General features: G+C 33.4%; 1 long non-coding RNA gene across 1 annotated transcript; it reads right to left on the reverse strand.

The window, feature by feature from the left end:
- Positions 1–1,031: 1,031 nt before the first annotated feature.
- LOC120351367 lies at positions 1,032–7,814 on the reverse strand. Its single transcript, XR_005571343.1, has 3 exons — positions 3,466–7,814; positions 2,580–2,782; positions 1,032–1,333 (listed from the first exon to the last, which is right to left on the reverse strand). It is a non-coding gene; the product is annotated as an uncharacterized LOC120351367 (long non-coding RNA).
- Positions 7,815–15,019: the final 7,205 nt, after the last annotated feature.

Raw genomic sequence — 15,019 nt, forward strand, 5'->3', positions numbered from 1 at the left:
ATTATTCCGAAAACATATTCTTCTCAATCAATTGGTAATATCTGTTGGTAATATCTAGATATTGGTGATATCTATCAGTAAAGTGTTGAATTAGAAGAAAAATAGATAGGTTGAATCAGTGTTTCATCGATTAATTCAATGCTCTTATAGTTGTTGATTGTCAATACATGGTCCAGGAAATATGCGATGTACGATGAATCACAACGAATTACATATTCTTTCCATCTTCCATTTTAGGATGAATATAAGCTAAGCTGAATTCATAAAAATTAAAAATTATTCTGTCATTCTTCAGTAATTGATAAATACTATAAATGAACAACTCTCTTTCATGAGGTGGATTATGAACAACTCTCTCTCGGAGGTGAATATTTTTTACAACATTTTCCAGTTTCTCAATGATAGGGGAGAGATCATTGTTTGTATAGGTCTTCTAAGTAACTATTATCTACAGCTGGAGCCAATCAACTACACTTCAACTCCAAACTCCAAACTATCATTTTAATACCATAGGATACACAATTTATCTCAGCGTCACCCTGTTTATTACAGCTGGTAACTTTAAATGCTAAATCATATTATCACAATATGATCATGAATCATGATCATCTTTCCGTTCTTCGGTAGCCGCTCGGCCACAATATTTTGAAAATATAGGTATATAAAATGGATAAATAAATAATTATTATTAGCCTCCCTTTTAAAATTTCTGTTCAGAAACCATCCCCAATATTCACACAACATATTCCCAATGTTTGATGCCGTTATGTCAAGTAGGTAGTTTTCAAGTCTATAGGGAACAAACAAACAAACACACAGACATTCATTTTTATATACTGTATATAGATTTAAATTCGGCTTAAACAAAAGCCTCTCTAAATGGAGGTAGTAATTCAATCCAATCTATTTTATTTCAAATATCTGCTATGTCCTTCAAAGATACTGATTGTCTTGTAAAGTTTTGTTTTGAATGTTAACGAATCTGCATATTTTTTCGATAATAAAGATAACACCAAACAATCGAAAATATTCAATAGAATTTATTCAAGCGATATCAAGTAAAACAATAACATGCTCTTCTCTCGCTTGTAATATGATACATTGGACACAAAACAAAATCAACTTGTTCAAAGAATCCTTTCAATTTGCCGACGACGACCGTTCGGCACTTGAGAATCCAGAATCCAGTCTCCTCTGCAGTTTGTGAATGGCCATTACCTGTCAGAGTACCCAATTTACTCGATTTTGGAAGACCACTCTCCAGAGCTTTTGGCCCTTCAGTTCTCCTCACCAAACACTTCAACCGAATTTGTTTGTTGAACGCCTCTGCCTGCTGGAAAAACATTTCCTTCTAGTAGCAATACATGTCCAACACAAATTTAAAATGAAATCACTTTGTCTATGCATGCTTGTTCGCATTTTACAGTCTGTGCCATATTATTTTTTCTGATCTAAAATTGACCATCGGCTCATTCAGTGCATTTACTATAGTTTCTGTAGAATAAGTTGTGCCGTGCTATGAATTTAGAAAGTTAATTTTGAATTTAGAAGCACACACAATATAACTTAATAAAAGGGATGCTTGATAAACATACCTAGTGCTAGAGAACGGGAAACCAGAAATGACAAGAGAGACAACGAAATAGAGAGAAGGTATCAATTATATTGTCACCTCTTACAGTTAAATTCAACAATTAATAAAACAAAAGGAAGTTACATTATGAAAATCGAAAACAAAATTACTAAAGTTAAAGGTTATCTCTGAAATAGATAATACGGTAATAACCTACTCTGTATGCTCTACATTTTAAAACGTTTTAGATTGAATCATAAAGGCTTAAAGGACTCTAATTTCAAAAGAGCAATTATTGAAAATTATCATAGATATGTCTCAGAAGTTAATCATAAATAACAATAAATATTTTAAGAAAAGATCCACATAAAATTCATAAAATTCTTAGAACATTAAATTTAGAACACACTTGGAAACTTTAAAACACTATCAAAACATTATCAAATATTAATGATCCCCCCCCAATAATAACTATTCTGTATCTTTATATCATGAAAGCTGCAAGGACAAACATTCCTCAAGTATCACATCATGGTATACTACCTTAAAAAAACTATTCAAAAATATATGTCATCAAAACAAATTTAGGAAAGGTTAGGGTCCTTGAAACTTCATTTGATCCTTTACAACTTTAAGATGAGAATTATTTTAAAACATTAATTTAATCAATAAGGGACATTTAAAAATTCATGTACTCATTCAACTTTTAGTAGTTTAGAAGATTATAATTATTTATAAATTTAAAGAAAACTGAAATTCCCAGCTGGATCCTTACAGAGAAAATATGGCCTCACTTTTCAATGTAAAGATACAACCGAAAATCTATTACTCAAACCAAATTAATAAAATTAATAATCTATCTATCCCCAATAATATCTCAAAATTATGATTTAACAAAAGTCTAATTCCGCACGTTTTAATTGATTGAAAGTCTGTCGTCACTAAAACCCATTTTGTCACATCCGGAGTTCCTGGGACGTTCGTTTAATTTGGAAAAAGTTGTTACCTCATAGCTGTTTCTTCAAATTGAATCTAGGCTCGGTGATCGAGCTCTACACGTCCAGATGGACAGGAGACAGCATACCCCAAGCTTCTAGGACGGCCATCGATTCAGAGGCGTCTCAGCGGCTTAAAGACGCACGTTCATGAACCCATGAAATGATAGATTCGTACGTTGATCCCATACTTGATGTTCCCGTACTTACACCGCTGTTAGAATAAAAAAATAAACTAGGATAATACCAATTAACTTAACTTCAGTTATATAATAAAATCAACCTACTTTAGGTTATATAACTCACATCAATTACTTTAAAACCTAAATAGGCATTACCTACTTCAATCTCTTGATTTAAAAGAAGAGAATTTATTTGTAATAAGGGTTACGCCCTATACATAAAGCGATGAGTACATAGTATTCCATAATAGGCCTACATAATTCACAAGTTGATTGAATTACTTCATAATAAGGTATTTCGAGTATTGTTGTTAGTTTAGTCCGTTCTCTTACATAAATCACATTTATGGTGTAATTTAAAAGAATAAATTACATGATAGGTGTTTCCTAAATAATCATGAAAGCCTTTTGTTAGAATCAAAAGACACATAAAATCTATAACCAAAAAATACTGTTAGAGCTCATAATAATATACTGTAAACATCAGTCAACACAGTCTGTGTACATCTGTGTAAACAACAATAATTGAAATTTAGGTTAGTAGCTTCCTCTTCAAAAATAGTTTAAATCAAACAAATATCTTAATTCCTCCTAATAGGTATTCTAAATTTCTACAAAACATATATCGTTAATTTTCTTACATTACAATAAATACTTTGATGGAAGCTTTCTTTGAAGATATTTTCCTTAATAATATTATAAATCTATGACGTACCTTTAGTAGCGGTTATAGGAGAAAAATCTCCATTGTGAGGTGACAATTTGATACTCTCTCTCTCTCTTCTTAATTAAAGCGACTACATAGGCAAAAAGACTAAAAATGCTGCTGGAACAAAAGGTTCCAGAGCCAAATACTAAAAAAAACCTAAAGCTGGCATGGCAGCCATGATTAATACAAAGTTCTGAACAGACTACATTTAGTACTGCTAAAGACAGTCGACAGACGCTAAGTGAGTCCACTTCGCTTTTCTCGTCTTGAGGTGGACAGCTGTGAGATCGTCCATACTAAATAGACCTAACCAACACCAACTGTGATTGGCAGTTACTATTCTCTAGAAAAATTTCCACCAATAGAAAGGAACGTTTCAACTACAATTCAAGATACATTCTCCCACCAAGTGACAGCTATTTTTCCTAGGCAGCTATAAATTCCTTACCTTATAAGGTCGTGAACCAGACTTATATTCTAGGAAAAATGTTGATCTTCCCACAACTTCTACACACACACCTATAGAGTCGACACTACACAACGCAAAAAGCAAGGCTCATGAACTAAGCTTTTGCTCCAGGAAAATTGATGTTATTCTTAGGATCTACGCACACACTTACAGAGTCAACACAACACAACACAGAAAAGCAGAACAGCAAAATCCATTTTTATAACAGGCCAACTTCTCAGGCTAATTCGCATAATTCTCATCGCTCACTATTGTAACAATATTTATTGTTACATACTCCCCCTTCTTGAGTGTGGAACACCGGGTTAAGTCGTAAAAAAATTTGGCAGAAAACAACATGACAGTGCTATCGGTAACACTCTGTATAAGACCAATATCGACAAAAGGAATTATCGACCTCAAAATTTCAAATAAAATACTAATAATGGATCTCAAACTAATCAAACTCGAACTACAATCATGTGAAAGCAACAAAAATTTTTTAATGAATATCAAAGAACTAGCCATAAACATCAAGAGGAACAAGCAAAATAACCAACTTCACAATTTTTTAACTAACCAAGTGGACTAGTAACAAATTTCGATCTCATAAAAGTTAAGACAAATCACCATGAAGGTAATCAACTAATTTGGAATAATTAAGATATCTAAGAAAACAAGGTGGAATACTTGTGAAATTTTGCAAAATAAGACACCAAAAAAATTTGTAAAGTCAACTAGAAATTGTGCAAAACCGGCTGCCAAACTCCACATCTAGACGGGCCCTGTCTCATATGAAGCTAAACAACCAGTAATAGACATCAATAAACAGTGACAAAATAAAATCAAAATTAATATTCAGACAGTTACTTTCTTAAAACCGCAGTGAAGAAATCCATTATGTACACCTTTCACTGGTCCCTCACAACTGATAAGATAATTTGCTGAAATTTCTCCCAGACAAAGATAAAATGACCAAAATATTTAAAGAAACTCTCTAATCAATACTCTGCTGTTAAGTTCATTACCAGATTATCCCAATTTTAACCTCAACAAAAAATAAAATAGAAACAACAAATCAAAAAAAAAATTATCAAATTATCACAATCATATGACCAGACCATCATAACTCGACAAGTTGTTAAAATCGAGCAACTGACATTTGACGCATCTCACCACTGAAACAGCTGACGGCCGCCTCATGTCAAAGCAACCCTGACCTACGTATGCAACCGCTTTTCAATGCCATGAAGCCAATAACTACACAGAGTTAACTCACATGCAACGATGTTAGCAGCTTACGTATCATGATACATGTTGACCTAGATACACGTATAATAAAACTCATATCACCCATTTATACTCTCTATCTCGTTCCTTGCAATTTCGTGCAACAAAATAACGTAGATTTTAGCTGAAGATAAAGGACATCGCGAATTGTCCCACAATTACCTAGCAACACCTACGCTACAATTCTGAATTTTCCCTTTTGGAAAAGACTAAGATCTTCACTGTTTCACAAACAGAGATACAACTATTCAGTACATCATTACCACTTAATTTCCGTTACTCATTACTCACTTGGGACAGCAACATTTGAGGACAATATACATACACCAGTATACCTACAATTTGTGCTTCCTATCACCTTGGCACAACCACAGTACAACAACTAATGGACCTTGGCAACTCAAAAAAAAACTGACTACGATATTCTCTCAACACATCAAATTACTACTTACTATCTTCTCCTTGTATACTCAATTAAACTCATTTCTCCAGCACATGAAGAAATATGACAGTACAAACGCCTAGGCCAATGATAATGATAACAGACACTGAACCATATCATAAAGAAAATTTTCCACTATCGACTAGTATATAACTGAACTAAGCTCCACCAAAAATATTTGAACAAAATTTTATACTGCCTACCACACTCAAAGAAGAACCTTCAGAAACTCAAACCTTTATTTTAAGAATTCCATTGACAAAGACAAGCTAAAGCAAACAACATAAGCATTTTCTCAAGATTAATAAAAAAATAGTTCCATATTCTATAGTACTGAAACCTGTTCCATTTCCCGTTACATATTCCCTTTTTTTTATCATCACAAAAGTTGTGAAAAATTGAGTTACCTAGATTTTCTTCCCGTTTCCTATTTTCTATTTTTTTTTATTCAATCATTTTTCCATGTTTATGTTATATTAAAGAACTACTTTTCCTATTTTTCTACATTTCCCGTTTCTTCCCCCTTTTAATATTAATCAACTTTTGCTGCAATTAATATAGGACATGATTCTATATCCTGTCTATCTTATTCAATTATTATTCTTCACTTTATTATTACCCATCAAATAATATCTATAAAAATTCAAGGTCACCATACTAAACCAACACTATAATTTATTGAATCTCCCTAATTTATCCTCACAATACTGCAACAAAAAATAATCAATTATCCTATCACCAAGTAAAATTAATTCTCATAATCAATTATCACCATACAATTCAAATATTATTTATTTATTTTTAATTTCCCCAATTTCTCTGTATTGAAATAAATTACTTTCCACTGTCTGTATCACCAAATTAACTATAGCAGTATAATATTTATTATTATAAAATCCAAATTCGAACTCTATAAACTTTCTAAATTTTCTCTCATTCATTATACTTAATTTTGATTCAAATTGACTTATTTATTAACAATTTAACTTTCCCTATTAAATTAAATTTTTGATTTTCACTACCCACATTATTTAGAAAAAAAAAATTATCCCCAGAAATTGAAAAATAAATTTTGACAGTGTATTGTGGCCATTCCCAGCTATCAATCTAACGAACCTTTCAACTGAGGCTTACCCTAAAATTTCAAAAAAAAATCCTGATCTTGGTTAGCATTCCATCTATTTTCTTCAGACCCCCATAAATCTTCAGAAAGGAACCACACCATTCAACAGAATAAAACCTAATTTTAGCTCATACTACTCTGAGTACCTTTTGCTAAAATTCTATCTTCCATTCCACAAATACAACAAGGATAGTCCCAGCTATAAACCTTGATTTGTCATATGGACCTCATCTGAGTAGTGCCCCTTATACCTGGCGACACTCACTCCAGATACATAATTCATCAAACAAAACTACAACTTCAACAGATAAGATTTCTCACATCTACCTATCTAAGCTCAAAAAAAAAAAAAATTACCACAGCCTAAAGGAAACGTTAACAAACCCTATCACGTCTGACAACTCTCTTTACAATGCCAGACCACAAAATACACCCTATATTTTTATACCACATTACTGACCCTACCAATGAAATATTATCAAACAACTGAAATTCCAGTACTAATCAGATAACTAAATTTTGATAGACGAACATCTCAAACAATATAATAAAGGATAGACAATGTTTGTCTCGGCACCAACCTTACAGTATGTTGGCTCACCAGACCCGCTATTGAAGATCAGCATCACGGACAACATCAAGACTCAACACTGCAGCCATCGTCTATCAGCTCAATCAAACGCAAAATCGCCATTCACAAGACTTGGTGGTCTTTGATGCAACACTGAAATTAGGCTTTCATTAGAAGATGCAAGGACTAATTTAAACACAAAATCAAAACTCAAACAAACAAAATAAATTCAACTAAATCAATCAATTATTATTATTCTTGTGTACTGCTCAAAGCTAACCTTACTTCAACTTTATCCTCAATTATCCAGGCCACAATCTGCAATGCTACTGTCACTACAGTTTTCTGACATATCATAACTTCCACTAAATTTCTGACTGTCCCTAACATGTCATTTTCTATAAGAATCTCGAAAAATAAAATTGTCCCTACACCAGTATAATGCCTTGAGCTAGGGCATCACAGCTAAATGGAAACACAGACAGGGGGAAATATTAATCACATTAATAAAATAATAAAAAAATTCAACTTCAATTAGTTTATCTTCAGCATTTGTATGCTGCTCCAAACTTCAATACTCATTTCTGGAATCAAGCATTCATTAGCCATAAGAATGTTTATCAATTTTATGAATAAACTGATTTGAAATTAACATAATAAGTCAATAAAAAGAGCAAAAGTAGCAGAGTGGCGCAGCAAATTGTGCCGTGCTATGAATTTAGAAAGTTAATTTTGAATTTTGAATTTAGAAGCACACACAATATAACTTAATAAAAGGGATGCTTGATAAACATACCTAGTGCTAGAGAACGGGAAACCAGAAATGACAAGAGAGACAACGAAATAGAGAGAAGGTATCAATTATATTGTCACCTCTTACAGTTAAATTCAACAATTAATAAAACAAAAGGAAGTTACATTATGAAAATCGAAAACAAAATTACTAAAGTTAAAGGTTATCTCTGAAATAGATAATACGGTAATAACCTACTCTGTATGCTCTACATTTTAAAACGTTTTAGATTGAATCATAAAGGCTTAAAGGACTCTAATTTCAAAAGAGCAATTATTGAAAATTATCATAGATATGTCTCAGAAGTTAATCATAAATAACAATAAATATTTTAAGAAAAGATCCACATAAAATTCATAAAATTCTTAGAACATTAAATTTAGAACACACTTGGAAACTTTAAAACACTATCAAAACATTATCAAATATTAATGATCCCCCCCAATAATAACTATTCTGTATCTTTATATCATGAAAGCTGCAAGGACAAACATTCCTCAAGTATCACATCATGGTATACTACCTTAAAAAAAACTATTCAAAAATATATGTCATCAAAACAAATTTAGGAAAGGTTAGGGTCCTTGAAACTTCATTTGATCCTTTACAACTTTAAGATGAGAATTATTTTAAAACATTAATTTAATCAATAAGGGACATTTAAAAATTCATGTACTCATTCAACTTTTAGTAGTTTAGAAGATTATAATTATTTATAAATTTAAAGAAAACTGAAATTCCCAGCTGGATCCTTACAGAGAAAATATGGCCTCACTTTTCAATGTAAAGATACAACCGAAAATCTATTACTCAAACCAAATTAATAAAATTAATAATCTATCTATCCCCAATAATATCTCAAAATTATGATTTAACAAAAGTCTAATTCCGCACGTTTTAATTGATTGAAAGTCTGTCGTCACTAAAACCCATTTTGTCACATCCGGAGTTCCTGGGACGTTCGTTTAATTTGGAAAAAGTTGTTACCTCATAGCTGTTTCTTCAAATTGAATCTAGGCTCGGTGATCGAGCTCTACACGTCCAGATGGACAGGAGACAGCATACCCCAAGCTTCTAGGACGGCCATCGATTCAGAGGCGTCTCAGCGGCTTAAAGACGCACGTTCATGAACCCATGAAATGATAGATTCGTACGTTGATCCCATACTTGATGTTCCCGTACTTACACCGCTGTTAGAATAAAAAAATAAACTAGGATAATACCAATTAACTTAACTTCAGTTATATAATAAAATCAACCTACTTTAGGTTATATAACTCACATCAATTAGGTACTTTAAAACCTAAATAGGCATTACCTACTTCAATCTCTTGATTTAAAAGAAGAGAATTTATTTGTAATAAGGGTTACGCCCTATACATAAAGCGATGAGTACATAGTATTCCATAATAGGCCTACATAATTCACAAGTTGATTGAATTACTTCATAATAAGGTATTTCGAGTATTGTTGTTAGTTTAGTCCGTTCTCTTACATAAATCACATTTATGGTGTAATTTAAAAGAATAAATTAATCAATAAGGGACATTTAAAAATTCATGTACTCATTCAACTTTTAGTAGTTTAGAAGATTATAATTATTTATAAATTTAAAGAAAACTGAAATTCCCAGCTGGATCCTTACAGAGAAAATATGGCCTCACTTTTCAATGTAAAGATACAACCGAAAATCTATTACTCAAACCAAATTAATAAAATTAATAATCTATCTATCCCCAATAATATCTCAAAATTATGATTTAACAAAAGTCTAATTCCGCACGTTTTAATTGATTGAAAGTCTGTCGTCACTAAAACCCATTTTGTCACATCCGGAGTTCCTGGGACGTTCGTTTAATTTGGAAAAAGTTGTTACCTCATAGCTGTTTCTTCAAATTGAATCTAGGCTCGGTGATCGAGCTCTACACGTCCAGATGGACAGGAGACAGCATACCCCAAGCTTCTAGGACGGCCATCGATTCCTTACCTTATAAGGTCGTGAACCAGACTTATATTCTAGGAAAAATGTTGATCTTCCCACAACTTCTACACACACACCTATAGAGTCGACACTACACAACGCAAAAAGCAAGGCTCATGAACTAAGCTTTTGCTCCAGGAAAATTGATGTTATTCATAGGATCTACGCACACACTTACAGAGTCAACACAACACAACACAGAAAAGCAGAACAGCAAAATCCATTTTTATAACAGGCTAACTTCTCAGGCTAATTCGCATAATTCTCATCGCTCACTATTGTAACAATATTTATTGTTACAAAGTTGAGACTTGGCCCTCCATCCAAAGAAATTACAAGGTTGCCAAATCGTGTGAAATTGCAACTTTCTCAAATTTCCAATTCAACGTCAGAATTGGATGTAGAATATCATCCCCGATATCCTACTAATGCTAGAAAAGTTTCAGGGTTGAAGGATCAAAAGGAAATTTTACTTTTATGATAAAATTGGAAACATTGCGGAATTTGTTTTTCTTTTGATTAACTTCTCTCAGAATCATAGGGCGTCGTAATGCATAATAATTCTATACCAAATTAACGGGGAGAATGTCTCCTTTCTATTGGTATCTGGATAATTTTCATCCGACCTATAGTTATTTTCTAATTAATGTTTATGTTCGTCAATGTCGAGACATTCCCAGCAGAAAACATGAAATTTTCGACATGCTAGAAACTTTTTTGTTCCAAGAGATAAGTGGGTCGTGAAAGCGAGAAAGTTTCTCAGAAATGATTGAAATTATTTTTCCAATTGTCAAACGTACTCGGAAGATCGTATTTTGGCCTCTCAGGAGTTTCAAAGTCAAGGATAGCGGCTGAATGGTGTGCCACCGTAGGCTACTATTAGCTGGGATCAACAAAAACAAAATACAGAACGATTGAAAAAATCTGGTGTGGCGCACTCACACAACTTTCCTTGCCGTTATGAAAATTTATCACCTGACCCTAGTGTTCACGTGCATCTCAAATCTACTATTCAAAGATATGAGACAGCTGGTGATAGGACAATAACGCTAGAGACACACGAGGTCTGCAATATCTTCGTAGTGAATGATTTAATAGAACCAACAGTTTGCAATTTAAAAATCATATTTTCTCGAATTTCAAGCTTATTTTCAATTTTAGGTGAAAATGTTACTGGACATCAATTGCAGAGATTTTCATGCTCAATCTCTTGCACTTGAAATTTTTTGTTTGAATTGTATATGGAGGCTGCTAATTGAGAATCTAAGATCAAACTTTGCATAGATGGGGCGGAGCTCCTAAAATTTTTACATAATATAGGACTTGTCGTAGTTGATAGAACTTATCAATGACTATTTCAGGTATGAATTTGATCAAAATCGTTGGAGCCGTTTTCGAGAAAATCGGGAAAAACACTGTTTTTAACAACATTTTCGCCATTTTAGCCGCCATATTGGATTGCATTTGATCGAGATTCTTCGTGTCGGATCCTTATAGTGTAAGGACTATACGTTACAAATTTCAAGTCATTCCGCTAACTGGATGATGAGATATCACATCACACACACACACAACACACACACACACATACTGGAACAAGGCCACATACGGGGAGGTGAGAAATGAACATACAATGCGGGGAGGCTGATTTACACACATGTACACACATGTTGGAGATTCAATTTTTGTTTTAGAAGGTATATTAATAAGTTTTTAATACAATTGTGACATTTTTTTATGTTAACTTGAAAAAAAAATTATGCATTGAACCTACAAAATGGGGAGAAATGTGTGTACACTTTCACTGCACAAACTGGCGAGAAATGTGTGTACACTTTCACTGCACAAACCGGGGAGAAATGGTGTGTACACTTCCAACCCACAATCCGGGGAAAAAAAGTGTGTTTAGTTCAACTTACAAAGCAGGGGGAAAACCGGTTCTTAACACAAGTTATGGCTGCAACACTCATTTTGCGAGGCTTAGATTTAAATTTGCAGGGCCGCTTATAGCGTCTTATTCAAATGATAGTGAATATATTTTTCACAAGTCGACAAATTCAATTGGTTGATTCAGAATAATATTAAATAAGAGCGTATAATTAATTGATTATGAAGTTCTAAATAATTGAATTGAATAAAATTGCTGGAATGATCTTTCTAGACTTCATTCATTTTATTGAGGACTTGAAGAGTCTCCTTCATTTATGCAAGATATGGAAGGACCATCTTGAAATATGAAATACAGAGTGGCGCAAAAATATGAGAACTTTTTGATGTGATGTTGGCAGAATTAAGAGGGTCGAAGAAACGCGATTAGCATGGCAAGTTGTACACTGGAGACACTGGAGTGTACATTGGAGATTCACTATCCATGTAACAGTAGACCGTTCAAGAACGTGTACTGTTTATTGACTCATCATAATATCTCTATAGACTGATTTTTGGAGGTCAAGTTTTTAAAAAAGCGTGGTTTACATAGCTTTTCCTGTAAAAAAGGTTAAATTCTCAAGTATACTGTCATAACAGTTCTATGGACCTACAGAAAAAATTATTGTTTTCAATTCAGTTACTATAGTGATTCCCATGTTTTATATTGATCTTATAATTATTTATAATATTGTAATTGTACTTGACGTTGTTAAACAAATTGTATTTTTGTAACAACATTAGGACAATGAATGATTTTGATTTCGTTTGACTTACGAAATAAATGTAACAGGACGGTAACGGTCTTCGGCTTCCTCTCTATTGTTATTATTCCGTAATCCATTTCATTTGGGTTGAGCTCTTGAGATGTGTATATATCATGCAAATAGCTATGGAGTGTACAGCTTCATTCTTTTTATTTTTAATATAATTTTGTCCAGCTTAATAGCATCACAGATCTCTCACTCACTACTTTCATTATATTTACAGTCACAATATACAAAGTGAAATAAACTAATTATTGACCGAGCAAAGTGAGGTCTAAGATTCAAGTCGACGGTTTAGCATTTCTCTTTATGTTCAAATGTTTATAATTATGTTGAGCATTCACAGCGAAACGCAGCAATAGATTTTCATGAAATTTGACAGGTATGTCCTTTTTGAATTTCGACGTATACATAGTTTTTTTTTTTAATTTTGCATTTTAAAGATACCTAATACAAAAGGAAAAGGAGTTTTATACGAACACCAATATTACCGTGAAAATCAGACTATACAATTATTCATCATAAATCAGCTGTCTATTGGACTACAATACTAACCGTTCAAAAACATCAGACATCTTAAAAATGTATCTTTCCATCAACGTTAGTAAACAGTTGTTGTCTGCTACCTTTTGCCTCCATAAGCTGAGACCATGATTCTAGTTTGGAGTTATTGATAGTAAACATTTTTTTTACATTTCTCTTTTTTAATCTGATGATTAAAATTGCAACAAGTATTATTGAAAAGAGATTGATTTCTAAAATCATGAGAAGTCACAAATGAAGTTTATAGGAAATCAGCATTATGGTAGTTTATTTTTTTAATTTTAACACATCGATTTTCCGCCAACACGACAGAACAGAATGTTCTCTGATGGGTTGATTGGATTGGCATATCGACGGCAGCCAGACCTGATAACAGCGCTCACACTCACATTCCGGGACAAGTCACGGTACGATAGGACAGAGAGCTCTATGTATATTTAGGATTTTTCCTAGACATTTTAAATTGATAAATTATTTATTAATTTTTGAGGAAAAATAACAACAGGTCAATGTAACTTACTGAGCGCGAGGTCTAATGTTCACGGAACAACTAGATAACATACCGTCAGCACTGTCAGCAGTCTTGTCTCTTTGACACTGTGATATTTCGTTTTTGGATGGTTATAATTGTCTTGTCTTTTCAATAGAACTGTACATTAAAACTCAAAACTTCAACACAAAAATGTATTCTCCTTGATTTGGCATAAAAAACGTTTTTAAATTTTCTCCAAAATCCAGTTTCTTTGCAATTTCATTTTCAATCGAGAGTATCGCGAGTGGATATTGAGCCTTTCATGTGCCATTGTAGAGCGCAAATACATTTTAATAGGTTTGACGTTGCTAAAACTACGTTCTGCACTAGCCACGGGAATTTTCAGGAAATTGAATTATTGTGCAATCCACAAGTTTGTGAACATGTCTTTGCTGTTAAACTTTTTAAATCAAACTCAACACTTCGCTCGCTATGAGCAGATTGGAGGGGATAAAAATGCTTAGAAGGAGGAAACAATCGCCTATTCTCAACTTCGGAGAATTTTCTGGTGCCTCTGCTTGAGTAGACCTACCGTACAAGAACATGAGATCAGTAAACATCACATGCTTCTGTTTCCGAAGAAATCGCTTTAGACAACAAATACTATAGTAATATGTAACTTATTATTTTACATTGATCTAATATGCAGATAATATATAATGAAAGGCGCCAGGCGCTTTCTGACAGTCAAAACACAACACAATGTACTCCGTGCAATCAACTACGTCCACTCATATTGCAAGCAGGCGTCAGATGAACAGCCAGTGGACAGTATATTTATTATTTAGAAGACGATTTGAGATCATTCACTATCACAAGCTGTTCAAATCCAAAATTGGGCAAAAATTCTGTTTTTTTTTATGTCGCCGAGGCGCCCCACAGGCCGCGGCGCCCAAGGCGACCACCTCGGTCGCCACACCCACGCGACCGCTCTGTATATGAGTCACTGTTTTTGACAATAATTTTAGTGGGACAACTTTCGAACCACTATATACCAAGTTCAATCACTCTCCCAATCAATTTCTTGTGTGTTATGGTCAACAAAAGTTTTGCCTTGGGCGCCTCAGAAGAACACGACGGCCTTGTTCACTCCCCCCCCCCCCCCAAGGACATAACCTCTAAGTAGCTTGACCCTTCCCCTAAC

This window comes from Nilaparvata lugens, chromosome 5, assembly GCF_014356525.2.
Source record: "Nilaparvata lugens isolate BPH chromosome 5, ASM1435652v1, whole genome shotgun sequence".
Classification (NCBI taxonomy): Eukaryota; Metazoa; Arthropoda; class Insecta; order Hemiptera; family Delphacidae; genus Nilaparvata; species Nilaparvata lugens.